Below are 24,330 nucleotides of genomic sequence, written 5' to 3' on the forward strand. Positions count from 1 at the left end.
CAAAGATGGGAGGCAGAGAAACCCTCAGAAAATCACTCCAATGTCTGGGGCTGACCTCACAGTAACCCCTCCACTATACTCAGCATCTCCATCTGAAACCACTGGAGCTGCAGAGCCCAGAAGTTGCCAGACTGTAAAAGCGCTGAGAAAATACACAGCAGCAACCCCGGGACTCAGCTTGGGAAGGAGATTCTGCAAGAGATTCCCCTGCAGAACGCGCTTGGGCTCCAGCCATTTCATTGATACCCCTCAAAAGGTTCCTGTACGCGGGACCCTACAGGATGGACCAAGTGGTATATAGTCTCCATGTCTGCCATCAATAAAGCCATCCCATCTCTGTAAGCACCTCCCATCAAGAGGCAGAGCCTATTTCCAGGAATCTTTCCCAATCTATAAAAAACACTTTCCCCTCCACTGCCCCAAATCCTACAATTCTGCCATCACCCGGTACTCTATGGTGTTGGCATCACCTCCTGAGGACACTGATTTCAACAGGGTTACACAAGAGTTCCCAAACACTGTAGTATGAGTCTATCAGATCATTTCCTTTTTTGCCAAAGTGACCAGAATCATTTCAAAGTACAAGTAACAGAGCATAATAGTTACCTATTATTGATCTACTGCTGCATAACAAACCACCTCAAACCTTAGCAGCTTAAAACAATACACATTTACTACGTCACAGTTTCTGTGGGTGAGGAATCTAGACATGGCTTAGCTGGGTCCTCTGCTTCAGGTTTTCTCATAGGCTGCAATCAAGGTCACGGCTGGGATGGAGTTAATCTCAAGACTCGACCTACAAGTTCATATGGTTCCTCACAGGCTGCTGGACTGAGGGCCCTCGTTCCTCTCTGGTTGTTGGCCAGAGACCACGTGTAGCTCCTTGCCGTGTTAAGCCTCTCCAGCCTTAGACGGGCAGCTTGCTCCATCACAGCATGTAAGTGAAAGGGCAGAGGAGAGACTGCCTGTCTGTAAGTCAGTCTTTGAAACCTAATCATGAAAGTGACATTCATCACTTTTGCACTATGTTATGGGTTGAAAGCGAGTCATTCCAGGGGAGATTATACAGAGTGTGAATACCAGGAGGTGGAGTCAGTGCCACCTTGGAAGTCGACTGCCACATAATTGTCGAGACAGATTCACTTAAGTCTTCAACTGCTCACCAGGAGAACACAGAGGCACAGAGACCCCAAGGGTGAGCAATTCTCAATCATCTGAAAGGAAACCTGCTTTAGAGAAAATCCACCTGCCTCCCTTCATTCAGTGCCATCTCCACTCTTCCCTTATGTAGTCCCATCCTTCATTTTCTAACAGGTAACAATATGGCAAAGTCTTTGCTTCCTTTCCTTCTATTATCTCTAAACTCTCTCTGGTAGAATAAGAATGCTAATAGGCATAAAAATCTCTCTAAAATTAAGTAAAGACTTCCCTGGCAGTCCAGTGGTTAAGACTATACACTCCCAATGCAAGGGACACTGGTTCGATCCCTAGTTGGGGAACTAGGATCCTGCATGCTGCAGCCAAATAAATAAATACTCATCTGCTTTAAATATATATATATAAAAGAATCTGGGACTTCCCTTGTAATCTAGTGGTTAAGACTCTACACTGTCAATGTAGTGGGTATGGGTTTGATCCCCAGTCATGAAACTAAGGTGGCTCACTGGTAAAGAATCCGTCTGCCAAGCAAGAAACACAGGTTGGATCCCTGGATCAAGATGCCCTGGAGAAAGAAATGGCAACCCACTCCAGTATTCTTGCCTGGATAATTCTATGGACAGAGGAGCCTGAGGACTGCAGTCCGTGGGATTGCAAAAAAGTCAGACACGACTGAGCACGCATGCACACGTAGGAACTGAGATCCCACAGGCCACATAGCCAAAAAAAAAAAAAAAAAAAAAAATCTAAAATTAAGGATTCAAGGAAAATAATATTGTGAGTAAAAAAAGACATAAGTAATAAATTTGCTATTTTCATCATCACTAAGTCCTTTATTACATGCCTGGCTATGAATGACACAGACTGTTAAATTTAGAAAGGCAGAATGAAAACTTTACATCAATTTTCATTCTAGCCAAAAATAATGATAGAATCCAGAACTTTCTATAAAATTTTATCATTCAAGGTAACATACACATCAGAAAAAGAGAGAAATGTTAAAGTTTCTAGGCCTTTAATGATCTTAATCAAATGTTTTCTTCAGAGTACAAAGCTATGCCTCAAAATGAGGCAGCAAAAATATAGAAATATTGTATTTGTGATTCAACACATATTATTTTTTAACTTTTCTTTGTAAATTATGCTAATCCTATAAAGATTCCTTATTTTTCCTTATTATTCCTAATTTTCTAGAATTAGAGAATTAGTTCATCTCTTTTCCCTGAAAAGCAGAGAATTTTCACACATTTCTTGTGGGAGACAACAGTATTATCTTCACTTTTCAGATGGAAAGAGACCTAGTGAGTGAAGGGTCTGGACCAGAGCCCCACAGTGAGTAGCGAATAGGGAGAGAGCTGGAATCCCATACCAGAGTTCAGGGTCCAAGGCAGGGCAAGGAGGTTGTTAACCCAGACTCTGCAGATAAACACACGAGAAAGGCCATGTTTGTTCCTTACAGCCAAAGGTGTGTTTGGGGGAAGAACTGGACCCACACAACTCCTGCTTCTCTCTTTGCAGCTTCTGACCACTTCTCTTTCATATTTAATGCTCAGAAAGCTTGAAGTGAGCTCAAACCTTCTAGCACCAATCCAGTTCACCCTTCCTCACCTACCACCCCACACTTGGCTTTCTATCAGCAGAAGTGTGACTCCCTATTTCCCTCCTAAGGATGTCTTAACCTGAACTAAGCACAGCCTGATCCTTGAAAGATGTATTGTTATTTTCAAAAAGTTACCAACAGATGATTCCAAATTTTACAGAGATCCCACCCCATCCCCAGCCAAACCACACAAAAAGTATTAGAAAACAGCTAGATACTCTTGCCCACACATTCAGAAAAACAGGGGAACAGTCTGTTTTAAAACATCCAACTTGGGTACTGCATAGGGTGTGATCTCATCTAAATGGCTCTCAATTTAGTATGTGACAGGATAGAAATTCAGGAGATTCTTTTCATTTCCCAAAGATATATTTATTCCTTAGGGACACATTCATGGTTTGCTTTTCCATAATCATTTCTGACGTATTACTTATCAGACTCCAAGTTCCCTCAAAGAAGGGAATTAAATAGTCAGTCTCCATTAAAAATGCTATGAACAACCAAACAATTTTAAGAACCTTACTCTAGATGTCACAAAAAGATACATGTTGTAGAATCACTGCTCTAAAAGTTAGAAAAATTACCAACTCTAATTATTAACATAACTGAGTAAGGCAATGATTAAAAATTATCTATAAAAATAAAACAAAAGCTGTGTAATACATTGCACAGAGTCAGCATCTTTTACTAACAAGACCAGTTCTATTCACATACACACAAATGGACACATGTACCAACCCAAACACTCACAAACCTCAAGTGGAATGAGCAAAAACTCTTTACAGAAATTCTGCAACATACTTTTTTTACACAGGCACTTTTAAATTAAAACTACAGTTTTATATGGATACCACCTAGTGGCCCAGAAATGAGGCTTCAACTGAAAAAGTGTTATACCTAGGTTACACAAAGAGATAGAGAACACGTCACTCATAGTATGTTTTAAAATTTCTAATCTGTCTTCACCTGTGTAACTGTTCTCTGCACTGATACCTTCCCTAGACCAGGAGGAAACAGATACAAACTGCAGTCCGGTTTCCACTCTTCTCTTAGTAGCTCAGCCTATAAAAGAGTAGTTCTTCCCAACATTATGTGAGGATAATTGGTAGCAAAGCTGATTGTGTTCAGCCTTCCTCATATTCTTGTTAGCACTTGTGGGATCTAGAAGAGAAGGGAGTCTTTGTCCAGTGTCATCTCAGTGAGGCCAACTTTGCAACACATTTTTAAAAACTGCAACAGCCTTATACCTCTGATCCCCCTATTTTGCTCTTCATTTCATTTTCATGGCACTTACCTCTGCTAATAAGATATGAAGGGCACCAGGATACTGCACACCAAGCACACCACTTTGGCATATGGATTATTTTAAGCTGAAGCAAACAGCAAATGTAAGAAAAGCTCCTTGGCCTCCCCCTATTTGCCTAAAAATAAGACATAAATTTGTAAAGGTGTCCCCTCTCCCCTTCTACCTGGAAGGACAGTGGTTAACCAAAAGAGACCCGGATCTGCTGGGAGACGGCACCAGAGAAACCTACAGAACAAATCTTACTAACTAGCCCTTCTTTTCCATTAGTTCCCCCCATATATTTACCATCCCACAATCTGCTGCTCAAAAAACTCAAAATCCTTTTCTTTGTCTCATCATTTCTCCAAAAACATATTATTCTTTTGTAAGATGCTATATAAGCCCAGATCCAAACACTCCTTTGAGTTACTCATCACTGAATTCTCACATGTATGTGATACACATGCTAAAAAAAAAAAAACTTCTATTTGTTTTTTCTCATCAATCTGTCTTTTGGAAGTCTTATTTACATGGCCCTATCCAATGAACCTAGGATGGATAGAAGAAAAATAAATTATTTCCTCCGCCTCAGCTGGACAATCAAGCCATTTATTAGATTTATTATATAATGTTTGTCTCCCCCGACTAAAATCTAAGACTCACAAGGGCAAAGATCTGGGTTTGTTTTGTTCAGTCATATCTCTAAACCGCCTAGAATAGTGCCTGGATGGTATACAATAAATATCTACTGAAGGAAATGAATGAAAGATGTTTTGAAAATGACTTACATTTAGTGGTTTTTTTCAGCCTCGAGTTTGAAACTAAGCACCCAGGGTAAAGAAATCATAACACTGTGATGGCTGCAACTCACTGCTCATGTTCCTTAAAAAGAACTGTATATACCTTTTTGATGGGTCACAAACATTCCGTCTGGGGGAAAGGAGACAAAAGTGAGGAAGGAACAGCAAAGCTGGGACAGAAAAGAAAGTCAGCCTAGCTTCTTCCTTTACCTTCTTCGGGTGGCAAACTGTCTGCACTGCCTGTGACAACTGTTTCCCTTAAAGGCAAACTATGTGCTATGAAGAGAAATGGAGGACAGTGTGGAGATTCCTTAAAAACCTTGGACAAGAACTGCCATACAACCCAGTAATCCCACTGCTGGGCACACATCCCGAAGAAACCAGAACTGAGAGACACATGTGCCCCAGTGTTCATTGCAGCACTATTTACAATAGTTAGGACATGGAAGCAACCTAGATGTCCATCTCAGATGAATGGATAAGGAAGTTGTGGTACATATACACAATGGAATATCACTCAGCTATAAGAAGGAATGCATTTGAGTCAGTTCTAATGAGGTGGATGAACCTGTAGCCTATTATACAGAGTGAAGTAAGTCAGAAAGAGAAAGACAAATACTGTATATTAACGCATATATATGGAATTTAGAAAGATGGTAATGATGACCTTATATGCAAGGCAGCAAAGGATACACATATATAAAGAACAAACTTTGGACTATATGGAAGAAGGCGAGGGTGGGATGATTTGAGAGAAGAGCATTGAAACATGTATATTACCATATGAAAAACAGTCAGCCACTGCAAGTTCGATGCATGAAGTAGGGCAAAGCTGATGCTCTGGGACAACCCAGAGGGATGGGGTAGGGAGGGAGGTAGGAGGGGGGTTCAGGATGGGGGGATATGTGCATGTGTGGCTGATTCATGTAAAGTAATTATCTTCTAATTAAAATAAATAAACTGAAAAAACAAATGAGGAAAAAATACGAGAGAAAAAGAAAAAACTTTTTTTTTCAGGCAAAAAAGAAAAAATAATAGAAATTTGTTAGCAGAAGCAATTATTGTTTTCAAACTAATGTTTTGGGTTTTTTTTTAAGTAGGATCAAAGAAAAAGTAATGATGGGGTCTTTTTTTTCCCAGTTATCCATTTTATTTTTTTTTTTAATTTTTTTTTTTTGGAGGCTAATTCCTTTACAATATTGTATTGGTTTTGCCATACATTGACATGAATCTAGACAGATACTTTTCTCTCTTTTTGGGGGAAAGGACTGATAAATAAATGTTGGGAAGGATGATCAAGAAACACTAATATTAAATATGAAAGTGAAAAAGGTAACATTTTCTCCTGGGTATAACAGTATAGAGTAGACCTCAACACGTATTTATCTTTCCCTAGATATTGTGTTTTTTAAAGTCTTTAAAACATGATTATATTTTTTATTCTTTATACTAAAACAATAAAAATTAGCAAAGGCCTCAAACATTATCAAACACAAACTACTCCTTCTTTGCTATATCCAATATGGTGCCACCACATAGTAAGCGCTTAGAGTTTGCAGTGGTATTTAATATGAATGAATGAATAGAGAATAAAAATCTTTAAGAGAACATACAAAGATGGAGAATATCAAAATAAAGGCACTAATATTCAACTGAGAAATGTAAGAAAAAGGAGGAGGAGGAATCACAGAAATGAGAGCAAGTAAAAGATTATCCACTCATTCTAGTTTAAAGAGTTTGGATGATGAAACCCCTTCAGATATTACTCTCCAATTAGAGCTAACTCTTAAAAGCATAAGTTAGTAAGAAAAATGGGGAGGGGGGAGAATCAGGGAGCCCAGTAGCTTTCAAAGCTCAGAAGTCAAATTTTATGGAAGAAAAGTCATTTGATGTAGCTGCTCTGGGGCTTTCTGTTAAGTGCCAAGAACTGTTGCCTTGATGGCTAACACTCAGACCATAATTTATTGAAAGAGCTAATGTGGCAAAGACACAGCAAGGGGCATTTTCCACTGCTCAGTGCTGACTCTCAGCCCACACTGAAGGACCTCCCCCCATGTGTCTCCATTGCCTCCTTACTGCCAGCCTCCCCGGGGTTAGGGCTCTCAGGTTAGCAATCCTGCTCTTGGAACTGTACAGTTCAAGGGAAACAGCCAGCCATGTGATTTGTGACTCACTGGGCACAAAGCTGCCCAGCTCTAATGATGGACTTTCTGGCCACCAAACAACTGTCCCTAAAGGCCGTCTCAGTCCTGCAAGAGAGGAGGCAACCTACTTAGGCACTAGTGAGGATCAGTTCTCAGCAGTTCCCTTCGTCTTCCTGAACTTGTCCCTGACCTTGTCCAGTTATTTTTAAAGGACTGTCAGAAAATGTGCAGAAAATTGGAGGTGGTATTTATAGAGCTTAGATGAGCCAAATTCTCCTTCTCTTGTATTTATTCCAAAAACCTCCTGGTTCTGTGGTTATATCTTTTCCTTTGGGGGGAAAAAAAAAAGCTCACTTTCACTTGTATGTACTTTTAACGGAAAGACCCAACAGTTTATTTTTCTCCTAACACTCAGAAATGCATCAGGGGTGTGAATAAATCTGAGCTCTGATCTGACCTTTATCTTTACAATATAACATAAGCACAATAATAATTTACCGGGTTCAGTCCTAAGTGTGACATTTCAATGAGCCGGGTAAATATCATTACCTGCAGCCAGCATCCCACCAGGATTCAGACTGAGAGGCAGGTGGGTGTGGGCATTTTCCAGAGGAGAATCATTAATTTGACGGTAAGTACTGCCCTAACAGGCTCCCCAGGTGGCACAGTGGTAAAGAATCTGCCTGCCAATGCAGGAGACTCAGGTTTGATCCCTGGGTTGGGAAGATCCCCTGGAGTAGGAAATGGCAACCCACTCCGGTCTATTCTTGCCTGAAAAATCCCATCAGCAGAGAAGCCTGGCAGGCTACAGTCCATGGGGTGGCAAAGAGTCGGACACCACTGACCACGGACACTCATACACACAGCCCGAAAATCAGTGAAAGTTTCACTCATCAGAGGATATTAACAATTGACGATGTGATTAAAATACACACACACAAAGCCAAAGGGGGGAGAAATAGACTTTCATTTAGCTGAAGAACAAAACAGTCTCCAGCCCTAGCTATGTCAGGTTGACTGAGCTGACCAGGTTCATGAACAATTGCTCAGGTCTTCCTTCCCTCTCTGCGTTGGTGGAGGGAAGGTCAAGGAGGCCAGAGATGACTTAGGTGGAGCAGAATCCCCAGATGTCCAGGGGTTAGAAAGTTAGAAACTTGGGAAGAAGAAACAAGAAAATGGACAGATGGCTCTGCCTGTCTTCAAAGCCCAACAAACATATAAATCATAGAGGAGGAAATTCTCTGATGGTCCAGTGGTTAGGACTCAAGGCTTTCACTGCTGGGGCCCAAGTTCAGTCCCTGATTGGGGAACTAAGATCCTGCAAGCCACTCAGCACAGGCAAACAAACAAACAAACAAAAAATCACAGAAGACATCTGACATCTAATCTCACTCTGCTCTGAGAAGGCAACAGTATTAAATATCCTTCTTCCTATCTTCTCAAATCCCCCTGCTACTGAAGCCTGATTTTTCTAGACAACATATCTTGTCACCTGATCCCAGGGTTTCATGAGCAGCCTAACCCAGCAGGTCACTCAGGTGTATTTTCTACTTTCCCCTTCTCTGAAAATCGAAGCCTCTAGACTTGTAAGAAACCAGTAAGTGGCCCCCAAGCTGTCTGGTGCTCATCAGATTCTTCTTCCTACAGAAGGAAATGTGGAAACCTTTGAGCTAGCTGAGAATATTTCATAGCTATGTTTGCCTATTTGCATCGTATCACAAGAGGCACTTTGTCACTCCCATACTTCCAATTTCTTGTTAGTTTATCCTGTCCCCCTCCCACAATGTAGAATGGCAGTTCTCCTTGTACCACATCAAAACGATGTACAGAAGTCAACTTCTCAAAAAATAAAAACTCAAAAAAAAAATCTAAACAATAAAAGCCCACAATTTGTGCTGATAGAACTGTGCGCTTTAACAGGGAACTTGCTCTTCCGGGGAACTAAAGCCATCTTCAGGTTGCAGAGAAACCCCTCAGAGGTTTTCCCCTTTGACCTGGCCCTGCCCTCCCCGCTTCCCACTGCAATTTTAGTATCATGCTTCGGTAGGTTCAACAATATCTTGACAAAGTTCTCCTTTGTATGGGAGAAAAAGTTTGGCTTTTGTGTAATATTCATTCATACACTTGTCTTGCCCATAGCCAACAGATTAAATACACACATATCACTTGCCGAGAGTTCCAGCTGTTTAGATTTTCACCCAAACATGTGAATAAAAACCGCAGGCAAGACAAGCACTGTCTCTCCTACCTTTTATGGATTAACAAATAGCCTTCACCCTGCTGATGCCCGTTCTTAATTGGACTATGCTGTGAGGAGCAATTAAGCCTAAATGGCCACTTGCTGAGAGCTGGTGAAAGAAATGCTGCAGCTTGAGGCGTTGGCATTCTCCAAATAGAGCACATATGCTTGGCTTTGATACCCATAAAGAAAGGAGATTTATTTTTTCGCGCTTTTCAAAGTGAAAAGGAGCTATTGTTTCAGGTACTTGGCGGAACTTATTCAAGAAGATTTTTAAGAAATAAAATAATTTTTGCAACTTATGTGCAAGTAAGAGATGAAAGAGCTTTGTCCCTTCATGAAAGAGGGCAGCAACTGTGCAAGAGGCCTCGCCAGCCCCTCCACACCACGGTGTGTGTCTCCATTGCATGTGCAAAGGACAGATCAGAGCCGGTGAAATGAAGCAGACGTGAGGCAGTGCCCTGGGCACAAGCAGAGCCTCACCTGAAGAGCAGGAAACGGCGGAAGAGAAGCTTTATTAATGAACACATACATGATTTTGCTCTTGAAGATGGAGGAGAGCAAGAGTAATGAGGTTAAAGTAAGACTTACCTGACCTGTTCAGCACAGAGAACTCATTTCAAGCAGCCCCCAAGATCTTCTTCAACCATGCAGACGCAGGTGGTGTTGACCTGGTAACTGATATCTATGTCGTTCTGCTTCAGTGTGAACAAGGAATAGAGGAGATAAGCTGGACTTTTCTCCTGACCCACAAAGGGATCCACTGAAAAGGTTTTTTTATAGTTGATGTTGCTTTTCCTGTAAGAAAGAATAAAAAATCCACTGCATTTCTAAACATTATATTCATCAGTATTGAAAAATAAGCTTTAAGTGATCAGGGCGGGGGGGAGGGGGGGGCGCGGGCAGGGATGGCAAAGAGAAAGAAAAAATCACTCCAAATTCTACTACCGGTAAATATCCATCATTTTTCCTTCTAACACCTTTCGCAACATCTCTGTATATACATGTATAGATAGAAAACATGGGCATAATTCTACAAAATCAAGATCATGGTATAAGGGCATGGTATAAGGGTATATATTTTTGTGCTGGGTTTTATTTCATTTTTACAAAAAAAAAATTCTGCAGTTATTTGGAATAAATTACTGAAGTTCAGAAAAACTCTTCTCCCCTCTAAAATTATTTTCACATTTAAAATATGTCTGTCTGTTATGGGAGGTTGAGGATGGTAGGTATTGAAAATTTTAGCCACTTAGGTCCAAATGTTCAGTTCAGTTCAGTTACTCAGTCATGTCCGACTCTCTGCAACCCCATGAACTGCAGCACGCCAGGCCTCCCTATCCATCACATGTTAAGGGTCCTGCAAATAAACTGACAACAGACATATTAACTAGAAAAAAGTTGGGGTTTATTCATACATGCACTTGGGAGCACTCAGGAATGAACGCACTGAAGTGCCAGAGATAAAGTTTTATGTACTAACTTTAAAAAGGGAGAGGAGGTTGGGTATGAATGGGAAAGTACGAAAGAGCCTACTGGGCTATTTGATGCTAATGGGCAGCTGGTGCTAAGAGTCAGCCTTCCCCTGTCACGTCCCCTCTGGAGGAAACTCCCTCAGAAAAGGACTGATGGTAGCTGATGGCAGTATTTTCAGGAGGCTCTGCTTAAGTTTAGGTAATGTTTCTTCTTGCAGCTGCTCAAATGTTTTCTGTTTCAAGTAATTTTCATATCACTTTGGGGGGCTGTTAATCCCTTCGTAGGATTTTTAGATGCATCCCTGGCCTGTACTCACAAGACACCAGTAGAAACACCCTCCTCCCTGCAGTGAGATAACCAAAACTGTCTCCAGACAGAGCCAAATGCCCCCGAGAAGGTGGGTCAAAATCGCTTCTAGGTGAGAACTACTACTCCAAGGTTTAAAAAATATATATAATTATGGAGGAAAATCATAACTTTTAACCATACCATACAATGTTGAACAATATCTATTTATCCCTTCACATGAAAGATGACAAAATTTGACACTTTTAATCCCTTCCACATTTCCTCCTTGTATCTCCCAACACTGGCTAACCATTATTTCTATGTTTTCAAGATTTAAAACAGTTACATTTGGTTAGGGAAACCAAATGGGTGCACGAAACCACCCAGCTCTGCCAGGCACCATAATAACCACCATCATGAACTGTCTCACACCAGAAGGTCCCGAGAAGGAACACAGTGCTGCCACTGCCGCTTCCGCTGAAAACTAACCAACTAACCCGGAGAATTTGGGAGAGGCCTGGGCTTCCCTGGTGCCTCAGACAGTGGCGAATCTCCCTGCAATGAAGGAGACTCACATTCCATCCCTGGGTCAGGCAGATCCCCTGGAAAGGGGAATGGCAGCCCACTCCAGCATTCTTGCCAGGGAAATGCCATGGACAGAGGGGCCTGGTGGGCCACAGTCCACGGGGTCACAAAAGAGTCGGACACGACTGAGTGACTGACTCTTTCACTTTCATACTGTCCAAAGGAGGGAGGAGATGTCAGCCCACCCGTGACAATGGCATGTCATTCTTTTGAAGGTGGTGCCCTGCCCCCGTCCCTCCTGATTCACCTTTGGAAAGCAACAGCAGCTGGACTTCTCACATAGAATCGGAGGCAATAAAAACCTAAAGAGCACCCAAAGGCACTAACTGATGTCCACCTGTCCTCTCCCCTCTTTCCTCACCACCACACACGAGAAGAGAAGAGGACTCAGACAAGAGAGGGTAAGGAGAGGAGACGAGAGAAGGAAGAGAGCCTCTGTGTAGGGGAGGAAAAGTCATTTTCCCTCCTCCCTCTTAGGTTCAGTGGCTGCAACCCTGAATAAAACTGATAAAAGACAGAATAAGAAGAGGAAAGAACAGTTTTCATTATATACTATGTGCAGGAGTTCAAAAAGTATAATGTGGCTCAAGGAAATGGCTAAATGATTAAGACATATACCGTCCTAGACTACACAAAGGAAAGGGGGGTTAAGCCTCTGGGGTGGAGAAGAGTGGTTACAGGAGTAAGAAATAAGGGCTGTGTTGTTATGCACGTAAGATCCTCTCAGGTGGTAAATGTTGTCTCTGGGAGTACATCTCTTCCTGGCACAGAGACTTTTTACAAATGTAAATTTCCTCTACAAAAGGGAAAACGTGTGCTCTATTTTTAGGGGAGGGAGGTAAAGAGCTTTTCCTATACATCTGCTGGTTCTCGGTTGGCAGTTAACTCAAAATAATTCATGTGCCAAAGAGACATATTTTGGTACCCATCATCTGCCATAGGTGCCCAACCTTGGAAAGAAAATAAGAGTTAAATTGTATATGATATAGAAGATTTGCTGGATTTTGAATACTTGAAAATACCAGAAAAGTGATGGGATCAGACCAATAGATTGCTCAAAGAACAAGAAAGGAATATTTGATTAGGACGGTCTAAAGATGCGGGAGAATGTAAAGATTTTATATTTGAATATTTAATTCAACTTATTCAGTAAAATGGCTACATTTACTGTGAATCATCTCCTGATCCACTAAGCTTATTTTTTCCCAAGGACTCCTATCTACTGTATTGCCTAACTACTTGCACTATTGAGATTATCTGTTGCCTTTAGACTTGAACTTGCATGGTTAATTATTGAGTAACATTTTGTTGGCATTCCCTCAACATCTTTTGGCATTGAATATTGCTATGAAGAAGTCTGAAGTCAGCCAGACTTTTCCCTTCTTTGTGACTTAATTTCTTTTCTTCACGCCCATATAAATCTTCCTTTATCTTGCATTCAGTAACTTTTTAAGGATATGGCTGGGTATTGGTTGTATTGTGCCAGTCTTTACTAGATCGTGCTTCAATGTGCTGATTCAGGCTTTTACTGAAGGAAACTTTTATATTATTGAAATCATTTCTGTTCCATCTGTTCTGTTCTCTCTCTCAAAGTGTCAATTAGTATACATAGGATCACCTTTATTTTTCTTTTATATCCAGAACCTTGTCTAAAATCTCTTTTATGTCTTTTGTTCATTATCATTTCATTTTAGGTGATGTTGTCAAACCTGCCACTATACATATGTTTTCAGTCACTTTTATTCTTTCTGTGTTATTTTTCCTTTTCTATTTCTTTAGTTCATTTCCCATCTTTCCCTACTGCCTTTTCATTTTTCTTTGAATTTTCTATTGCTTCTTTGAGACTTTTTTCTCTGACTGTAACTTTTGTTGGGGGTTACCTCTTTGAGACCCTAGGAACAATTTCTGTGTATTCTTTCTATTGTTCTAAAGACAATTTCTCTGTGGTATATATTTTACATTAATTTTTAAAAAATTGTTTCTACATTCCCAATTTATTGTTATTATTTTAACAGAATCTATCCATAGGGCTCTATTCTGATTAACCTTGACTCTTTGAATGGTTCACTGGTCTTGAGATTTTAAAATATCACGTGTCATTTTGCTGAAAAAATGTGGTCCGAGTCACATTCTTACACTCAATCTTTATTTCCCATGTCTTGGGACATTTCTCCCCTTAGATTTAGGGCAGCTGGAACTCCTGTGGGCAGTGCTCTTTACCTCACTCTTGGGATATTCCCTCAACTTGGAGGCTAGAGCATTCATCAAGGGTTTTATAGAGACTACTGAGAATTCTATTTGTGAGTAAGACCATGGGATTGCAAAGAGTCGGACACGACTCAGCAACACACACAAACGCGTGCACACACACACACACCCTACACACACATACACCCTAAAGTCAAGGACAATAACACAGGAGAATGAAGGCAGTGAAAACAATGACTTTGGCCTACAAGTTTTAGTGGTCCCTCCCCATCCCTAACATATCTCAGTAATATATTAAACTATCTTCACCTAATGTTTTAAGTCCTCTTTGTTAAGAATAAGAAAGTGTGAAATCAAAGAATTACACTGAGAAATTTTTAGGAAGGGCTATCACTTTCTGTCTGCCCACAGTACTGCTCAGCCAGCATGTCTAAGATGGGAGGAGAGCAGGAGCCCTGTGCCCAGCTTAAAGGGCAACCACACAGAACCCCCTGCAGGCTACATGAGGGGTTTCTTGTTGCTTAATATTGGCCATCTCAATTCAAAACATTCCCCAGGTCTCCCTATGCACCCATACCTCTGACTTGTAAGAAACTGGCTAGATGGGATTTTTCCAAGACCAGTTTGTACTTCCTTGAAGTACACTCTAGAAAGGTCAGGGGCATGAAAGAGGAAGGATTATATGCAAAGCCTTCCAGTGGGCAGTTTTCTATTCTTCAATGCATCTAAATTGAAGGGGTGGGAGGATGTATTAGAATTTTTTGTTTAGAAATGAAATTTTTATTTAATGGCACTTCTTCATCTAACATTCAAACATTTCTAGAAGGCAAAGTGGAAGGTATGAAGACCACTGAGTGCAACACTTCAATTTACCAATACCCAGAGAAAAGGTCAGTACCTGGACTAACTGATCCCAAGCCTCGTATTCTACTACATCAGACACTACTCCTCCCCAGAGGAAAATGGGGAAAACAAAGGAAGCAAGGAACTAAATGATAGGAAAAGCAAATTAGCAGAGAAGCCCCTACACAGTTTTTAATAAGGGAAAGCTCACACCACTGCAACTTGCTTCAGTCAGCTATCTTTTAGAGAAGCAGAGCTTTTCGTGAATTAAAGGTATAGCTTTCCCCTCCAAACTCACTGACCCTCTCTCCCACCAAATTCTCTCTGGATTAAGAACCCTGTGCTGTGTGCTTAATTGTTCAGTCGTGTCCAACTCTTTGCAACCCCATAGACTGTAGCCCGCCAGGCTCCTCTGTCCATGGGATTCTCCAGGCAAGAATACTGGAGTGGGTTTCCATGCCCTTCTCCAGGAGATCTTCCCAACTCAGGGAATGAACCCAGGTCTCATGTATTGCAAGTGGATTCTTTACCATCTGAGCCACAAGAGAAGCCCGAGATGTGCCATAAAACCACTAGCTCCAACTTGGAATGCCAGAAATGTATCTCCCCTGCTCAAACACCAAGCTGCTTGAGGTTTCTCCAGTTACTCCTGTTGTTGTTTAGTAGCTAAGTCGTGTCCAACTCTCTGCAACCCTATGGACTGTAGCCCACCAGGCTCCTCTGTCCAGGGGATTCTTCAGGCAAGAATACTGGAGTGGGTTGTCACTTCCTTCTCCAGGATGTCTTCCCAACCCAGGGATTGAACCCGCATCTCCTGCATTAGCAGGTGGACTCCTTACCACTGAGCCACCTGGAAAGACCCCCAGCAGCTATATCAGGGGGTAATCATTATAAGAAGAATCAGGCAGAGCTTAGTTGGGCCCTGCAGGATTTCAGGGTATGGAGCAGGAATGGGATTTGGAGGCAAAAACTAGGAATGGAAGGATTTCGGCAGGAATTACTCAAGAGTGAAGACAGATCCCAGGCTTATAGGAGAGTCTAATGATAATTCCATCTTTACTACTTTCTCCATTTTTTCCTCTTTTCCTTATTTCTTTCTCCTTTTTTCCCTCTTTTCCTCTTGACCCTCCTCTTTCTCCTTGGAATAGCAAGAACAAGAGGCAAAGCAACAGATTATCACAAAGGTTTCCCTCTTGTAGCAATTAAAAAGTATATAGCAAACTCCTTCTCTTGAAGTCATTCAAAAGAAACTATATAAAACATATATAATTATTTGATCAGAGTTGTGTATTTCAGTAGTATTTAAAATTACCAAAAGTTACAAAACATTAAGGACTTCTCTGGTGGTCCAGTGATAGGAATCTACCTGCCAACGTAAGGGACGTGGGTTTGATCCCTGGTACAGGAGGATCCCACATGACAGAGCAACTGGGTCTGTGCACTGCAACTATTAAGCCCCAGCTCTAGAGCCCACCGACTACAACTACTGAGCCCATGTGCTACAGCTACTGAAGCTCCCAGTCCATGAAATTCTCCAGGCCAGAATACTGGAGTGGGTAGCCATTCCCTTCTCCAGAGGATCTTCCTGACCAAGGAATCAAACCAGGGTCTCCTGCACTGCAGGCAGATTCTTTACCAGCTGAGCTACCAGGGAAGTCCATATAAAACATATATAATGATTTGATCAAAGTTGTGTATTTCAGTATTATTTAAAGTTACAAAACACTAGGGACTTCCCTGGTGGTCCAGTGATCTGACAATGCAAGGGACATGGGTTTGATTCCTGGTACAGGAGGATCCCACATGCCACAGGGTAACTGGGCCTGTGCACTGCAACTATTAAGCCCGAGCTCTAGAGCCCATGGGCCACAGCTACTGAGCCCACGTGCTACAACTACTGAAGCTCACACACTAGAGCCCACGCTCCGCAACAAGAGAAGCCACCACAGTGAGAAGCCTGTGCACTGCAATGAGGAGCAGACCCTGCTCACTGCAACTAGAGAAAGTCCACACAAAGCAACAAGTAATATAAATAAATAAAATAAACAGAAACACAGCAAAACTAATCAAAAAGGCCTTAACGACCAGGATATAAATAAATAAGTAAAAATAAATAAATGAATAGCCAAAATAGCACAGCCAACAATAAGTAAATTAAATAAATAGAAACACAGAAGAACTATACAAAAAGGTCTTAATGACCCGGATATCCACAATGCTGTGGTCACTCAGCTAAAACCAGACATCCTGGAGTGTGAAGTCAAGTGGGCCTTAGGAAGCATCACTACAAACAAAACTAGTGGAGGTGATGGAATTCCAGCTGTCCTATTTCAAATCCTAAAAGATGATGCTGTTAAAGGGCTTCATTCAATATGTCAGAAAATTTGGAAAATTCAGCAGTGGCCACAGGACAGGAAAATGTCAGTTTCCATTTCAATCCCAAAGAAAGGCAATGCCAAAGAATTTTCAAACTACAGTAAAATTGCTCTCATTTCACATGCTAGTAAGGTTATGCTTAAAATCCTTTAAGCTAGCCTTCAGCAGAACTGAGAACTTCCAGATGTACAAGCTGGGTTTAGAAAAAGCAGAGAAACCAGAGAACAAATTGCCAACATCTGTTGGATCATTGAGAAAACAAGGGGATTCCAGAAAAACACATACATCTGCTTCACTGACTATACAAAAGCCTTTGACTCTGTGGATCACAACAAACTATGGAAAATTCTTAAAGAAATAGGACTATCAGACCACCTTACCTCCTAAGAAACCTGTATGTGGGTCAAGAAGCAACAGTTAGAACCTTACATGAGATGAACTGGTTCCAAATTGGGAAAGGAATACGTTAAGGCTATATACGGTTACCCTGCTTATTTAACTTATATGCAGAGTACATCATGGGAAATGCTGGGCTGGATGAATCACAAGCTGGAATCAAGATTACCAGGAGAAATACCAACAATCTCAGATAAGCAGATGATATCATTCTAATGGCAGAAAGTGAAGAGGAACTAAAGAGCCTCTGGATGAGGGTGAAAGAGGAAGAGTGGAAAAGCTGGCTGAAAGCTCAACATTCAAAAAACTAAGATCATGGCATCTGGTCATATCATTTCACAGCAAATAGAAGGAGAAAAAAGTAGAAGCAATGACAGATTTTCTTTTCTTGGACTCCAAAACCACTATGGATGGTGACTGCAGCCATGAAATTAAAAGACTCTAGCTCCTTGGAAGGAAAGTCATGACAAACCTAGACAGTGTTTAAAAAAACAAACAAAACAGAGACATCACTTTGCTCACAAAGGTCCATATAGTCAAAGCTGTGGTTTTCCAGTGGTCATGTATATACATGGGAGTTGGACCCTAAAGAGGGCTGAATGCCAAAGAATTGATGCTTTTGAATTGTGGTGTTGGAAAAGACTCTTGAGAGTCCCTTGGACAGCAAGGAGATCAAACCAGCCAATTCTAAAGGAAATCAACCCTGAAAATTAATTGGAAGGGCTGTTGCCGAAGCTCCAACACTTGGGCCATCTGATGTGAAGAGCTGACTCACTGAAAAAGGCCTTGTTTCTGGGAAAGAGTTAAAGCAGGAAAAGAAGGGGGTGGCAGAGGATGAGATGGTTGGATGGCATCACAGACACAATGGACAAGATTTTGAGCAAACTCTGGGAGATGGTGAAGGACAGGGAAGCCTGGCATGCTGTAGTCCATGGCATCAAAGAGCCAGACACAACAACTGAAAAACAATTATGTGGTTAAAATGTCATTAGTGAGGACATAGTTATGAATTGAGATAGCACAAGACACAACAGAAAGTCTGCTGTCAAATATGGCTCACACGTAAGACATCTTAGCCATTACCAAGCTTTACTAATAATTTCAAAGGTGTAAGTATTGAAGAGGCACAGGTCCAATGGGGAGAGGTTCACAACCCCTCACACAATTCCCTGTATTCCTTCTGTGTCAGGAGCACTCTGGTCCAAAATCATAGATGAGGTCTCTGCAAAGGTATGCAGCCACCTTACTACCCAGAGGGAGTTCCTTAGTTCAGGAAACATCTGAAACATTTCCATTTTCTACTCAGATACCTACATAGTTTACATGACATTTTCCAGAAGCCATGTCCCATAAATCTGAAGATTCCAGATTTGTTTATCAAAGATCTCTTAGACACAAAGTTCATTCTACTAAAAGCATTCCATGGATAAGGAGTCATCTGTCCACAAAATCATTTAGTTTGTTGGGAGGTTTGTCATTGGCAAATTTGTCTTTAAGTTAGTACTTACAAGATTAGACTAGTTGACTTACTATCCTTCTTAGTTACGAACATACTCCTTTTCCCCAGTAAAGGCAGACAGTGGATCATACACCTACTTCTTCTAAAGCACATAATGCTATAACCGGGTACTTTTATGGAATCATAATAGTTACTATTGACAAAGGATATATTGATATATTGGTATATCAATCAATGACAAGAGCCTAAACTATTTGTATCATCTCAACTAAGTAAAAATACAGAAAAACTAAAAGATAAAAACTTTTGAATGTTTGTATGTTTGAATGTTCAAACTACCACACAGTTGCACTCATCTCACATGCTAGCAAAGTAATGCTCAAAATTCTCCAAGCTAGGCTTCAACAGTACATGAATCAAGAACTTCCAGATGTTCAAGCTGGATTTAGAAAAGGCAGAAGAACCAGAGATCAAATTGTCAACATCTGTTGGATCATCAAGAAAGCAAGAGAGTTCCAGAAAAACATCTACATCTGCTTTATTGACTACGCCAAAGCCTTGGACTGTGTGGATCACAATGAACTGTGAAAAGTTCTTAAAGAGATGGGAATACCAGACCACCTTACCTGCCTCCTAAGAAATCTGTAACCAGGTCAAGAAGCAACAGTTAGAACTGTACATGGAACAACAGACTGGTTCCAAATTGAGAAAGGAGTACGTCAAGGCTATATATTCTCACCCTTATTTAACTTATATGCAGAGTACATCATGAGAAATGCTGGGCTGGATGAAGCACAATCCGGAATCAAGATTGCTGGGAGAAATATCAATAACCTTGGATACGCAGATGACACCACCCTTAATGCAGAAAGTGAAGAACCAAAGAGTCTCTTGTTGAAAGTGAAAAAGTTGGCTTAAAACTCAACATTCAGAAAACTAAGATCATGGCATCCTGTCCCATCACTACATGGCAAATAGATGGGGAAACAATGGAAACAGTGACAGACTATTTTTCTGGGCTCCAAAATCACTGCAGATGGTGACTGAAGCCATGAAATAAAAGATGCTTGCTCCTTGGAAGAAAAGCTATGACCAACCTGGACAGCATGTTAAAAAGTAGAGACATTATTTTACCAACAAAGGTCCATCTAGTCAAAGCTATGGTTTTTCCAGTAGTCATGTATGCATGTGAGAGTTGAACCATAAAGAAAGCTGAGTGCCAAAGAATTGAGACTTTTGAACTGTGGTGTTGGAGAAGACTCTTGAGAGTCCCTTGGACTGCAAGGAGATCCAATCAGTCAATCCTAAAGGAAATCAGTCCTGAATATTCATTGGAAGGACTGATGCGGAAGCTGAAACTCCAATACTTTGGCCACCTGATGCAAAGAAAGAAAAGACCCTGATGCTGGGAAATAATGAAGGCAGGAGGAGAAAGGGATGACAGAGGATGAGATGGTTGGATGGCATCAGCAATTCGATGGACATGAGTTTAAGCAGGCTCTGGGAGTTGCTGATGGACAGGGAAGCCTGGCGTGCTGCAGTAAATGGGGTCACAAAGAGTCAGACACAACTGAGCAACTGAACTGAAAAGATAAAAACAGTTGAAAAAGCTAAAAAGATTTTTAAAGAATTATTTTTGAGTCTATAGATTATGAATGATTATTTTGTTCATTTTCAGTATTTTTCACAAGGACTTTGTATTATTGTTATAATATTTTAATCAAATTAATTTATGCAGCAAAATATAAGTAACATACTGGACAGAGCACAGAATTTTAAAGTAAACTGATCTGAATTCCAATTCTGGCTTGACTGCTCACTGTTTTGAGATCTGGGGCAAATTAGCTTGTTTCCTCTGCTTTAAAATAAGAAATATAACAATACTTCCCAGGGTTGCTGTGAATTATAAGCATATACATCAACCATAAAGGTTATGTACCTCATTAGACAGGCTCTGCCTTTTTGTTTCCCATGGAGGACCAACCATTTTCTTGGTCTGGGAGAGCTTCCTCCTCGGCTACCTCCTTCTCTTTGTTTCCAGGGCTGTTTGGTGGTCAGTTCAGTACAACAAATATATGCCCACTCAATGCGGATTGAGCTCTCTTTTTAAAAAATCCTCCCACAGCTTGGTTACACAGCACGAAAGATCTCTCATTGTTCTTTTTCCTTCTGTCTGTCCCTATCCTTTCTTTCACCCCTTAGATATAATCAGTCCCCAAAGTTTTGTCTACACCTCTCTTCTTCCTTCCCCAGGTTGATTTCACCCACTCCCCTAACCTTAACCAGTCTTTTTAAGAAACAGTGTTCAAATCTGTTATCTCCAGCTGCCACCTGTGCTGAAGCTTAAGACTTGAATTTTCAAATGCTCAGATGATCTGTTCACTTAGATTCTTGACCACTACCTCAAATGACACACATTCTCAACCATATTAATTCTTTTCCCTCTCCCAGCCCCTCCTCCTGTTGTTCTTATTCCTGTTAATGGCAGCACTCTCCTCTTAGGTATTAAGGCTGGAAACCTGAGTCATCCCTGCTGCCTGCCTACCTTAGTCCCTAGTCTCCCACGTCCATCAGGTAGTTGCAAAGTCCTATCTTGTCCACCACCTCTATCTTTTCTCTTATGTGTCTTTTCCCAGTTCTAGCCCCTCATTATCTCTCACATGGGCTGCCACTGCACCTCTCATCTTCCCCTCTCTCTCTCTACATGCCAGTGCAACACCCCTGCTTCTCCCCCTCCTTTCACCTGTTACAACTTGGGTCCTTTCCCCACACATCCCTCTAGATGCCACCTTCTCCAGGGGACTTCTGACTCCCACACACCCCAGCCTGTGAGGGTTTCCTCTCCTTGAACTCCTCCCACCCCGCACCTCTTACACCATGTACTTTACCTTTTATCTTAGCTACTGATTTTTTTATTTTTGGCTACTGATTATTTTCTTAATGGCACATTCAGTCACATACAGATTGTAGTGTATCTCAAAGGTGATTAATAATATTGGGTGCCCAAGAAATTATACTAATGTCTCTACTCTCAACAGTCTCCATGTAATATGTGGGGGAGGCTGCAGTCAACTTGAGAGTAAGCCTCTGGGGAACAAGGACTACATACACTTCAGTTATAGTACCTGGCACAAAGCTGCTCCTGAACCAACATCTGCATGAACAAGCCATCGCTAGATATGCAGCCTCTTCACCTCATCATTGCTTTTCTTGCTCCTCTTGCTGCACACAACCCCTCCCTCTCCAGGGCTGAGGTATTTGTGAGCACAGGGAATGCTCGGCTCACAGGACTCAATCATGGGGACTTCAGGGGATTTCTGATTAGCTCTTTGAGTGACCTTGGTCAAAGAACTTTGTTTCAAAGTGGCTGAAGTCAGTTTCTAGCTCAATGCTTTCTAGATGTGCCCAGAGTTGCTCAGTCTTCTTGCCATTTCAATATTTGAATGAAACACAACACCCCCCAGGATCTGGGATGCTGCCCTCTGGCAACTACTGAAGTATGATGAAATTAACTCTGAACTGGACAAATTTTAACCAGTGGAAAAACAGAGATAGGGGAGATACCAGAAAGTAAATTGCCCCACTTTCTGTTCTTCAGTAAACTGCTTCGAGATGAGATTTCTTTACAGAGTCTTTCCCAAAAAGCCCCACAGCGTTTTGCAGACACACTTGCGGAGTGGCCGGCCCGGTCCTCTACACTTCTTACGAAGCCCTAGTCAGTGCATTAACTGCACTGCTTCACAACTACTCCTGCCTCACTTTCCTTGGGCAAGTGAGGGCTTATACCTCAAAATAAATGATCAGTGCTTTATTCTTAGCCTTATGCCTGACTCTACTTTCTGGGAAACTTGAGTCTAAGACAGTAGGTAATTTCTATAAAGCACCCAGCATATACTAATCCCTAAAAAATAGCATGTGTAAGAATAAACCTATGTTATATGTAGATGGGGGTGTGTTCCTGAGCACACATGCAGTAGATGTTCTTGTTGCATTTTTTAGGTCTTTATAAATGCTAATGTATGATAAAATTTAAATAATTTCATTTGTACCCATTTCCACTTCCTGCCCTATTTCTTCCTATAAACAAAATAGAAATGCAACATATTTATTTTAACCTTCAGTGAGATCACCTTCAAACTATGAATTATTATTAAAAAGGTATAAATCACATGCCCAGTGTGTGAGTCAGGATAGTTTCATGGTTAAAAGCATTAACTTTAACATCAAGCAGACATGGTTTGTAATTCCATTTCTATATGATATGAGAGAAATTAGCCTCTTAGGAACTCTTTTCCCCCTCTGAAATATGATGAAATAAATATCTTGCTGCATGTTTGAATTAAATAATGAATGTGAAGTTCTTAGCACAGAATCTGTACATAAGTTAAATTGTTGTGCTATTATTATTAAAAATGCCATTTATAATACACAACCCAAATCTAGCTATAGTAACATTTAAAAATGTGTTAGTAAATACTAGGAGTTAGGGTGAAAATATAAAGTAATTCTTTCATGGTTTAATTATGTTCTGTTGCTTAGGTATAGTCCAGGGAGGATCCAAAATCCTGAGGCGCGTGTCAGGACAGCCACTAAACAGACGTGTGAAATGCTGACCTATCAGCAACACAGAAGCTGGAGAGAAGCAGGGCGACAAGCGGAGGCTGAACGAGCAGCCTGGGGCCTGAAGAAACCGACCCAGAAATACGTCTGGTCCTCTGAGAACAGCTGTGGGGACTGGTAGAGGGAGAATCTGTCACTTTCCCCTGAGGCCTCACGGCCCAGCCAAGTTGACTAGGATTCCAGTCCTAGTTTAGGCATCACAGTGTCAGGAACACTCAGACACCAGATAGGAAAACTCACTCTTTACAGGAAGCCACCATTCTGGGACACTCCGTAACGTCCCTCAAGCACACCAGCTAGGTGTCTCAAAGCAGCACATCTCATCACAGATCTCAGTGGTCTGGGCTGCTAAGATAGCTTTCCTACATGTCTGGATTAACTCGGGATAGGGCTGAACTTGTAGATAGAAGGCATGTCATGACTCAGGTATAAGGCTTGAGAACCGCGGACGGTGATAAATAGACCTATGTCAGGAGAGAGAAACCAGAGCACTTACTGGAGAGAGGAAAGGTGAGAGGCCATGGCACACCCATGACCAAATCACCCTGGGAGGCCTCGTGTCCCTGTGTCATGAATAAAAGCAGAACAAATCTAAGCAACACACTCTGGACTTGGCCCCAAGGACACTGAGTCCTTACCCATGCTAGTGCCAACTTTCTGCAGGAACATTTTAAACCCAAATCTTTACAGGATTCCTGTCCAAAATAAATCTCTTAGGAAACTGTGGAAACTTAGGAAACATTTCCTCCCCTACCACACCCCTGCCTTTTTTTTTTTTATTAACAAAGATTCTCTGGAATTCCTTATCTTTTTCATGCAGAAGCAGTATTTTGTAGAACAAAACTTCAGCCTC

General features: G+C 41.3%; 1 long non-coding RNA gene across 3 annotated transcripts in view; it reads right to left on the minus strand.

The window, feature by feature from the left end:
- LOC110124442 (uncharacterized) overlaps window positions 1-22,131 on the minus strand; it is a 240,987-nt gene extending 218,856 nt beyond the window's left edge. For all 3 annotated transcript variants that reach the window (XR_011491248.1, XR_011491247.1, XR_011491249.1), the window contains exons 1-2: window positions 21,983-22,131; window positions 9,818-10,024 (exon numbers count right to left, since the gene is read on the minus strand). This is a non-coding gene — a long non-coding RNA (uncharacterized lncRNA). The remainder of the gene's footprint in view (window positions 1-9,817; window positions 10,025-21,982) is intronic.
- Between the last annotated feature and the right edge of the window lie 2,199 nt (window positions 22,132-24,330).

The sequence above is a fragment of the Odocoileus virginianus genome, chromosome 14 (assembly GCF_023699985.2).
Source record: "Odocoileus virginianus isolate 20LAN1187 ecotype Illinois chromosome 14, Ovbor_1.2, whole genome shotgun sequence".
In the NCBI taxonomy this organism is placed as follows: domain Eukaryota; kingdom Metazoa; phylum Chordata; class Mammalia; order Artiodactyla; family Cervidae; genus Odocoileus; species Odocoileus virginianus.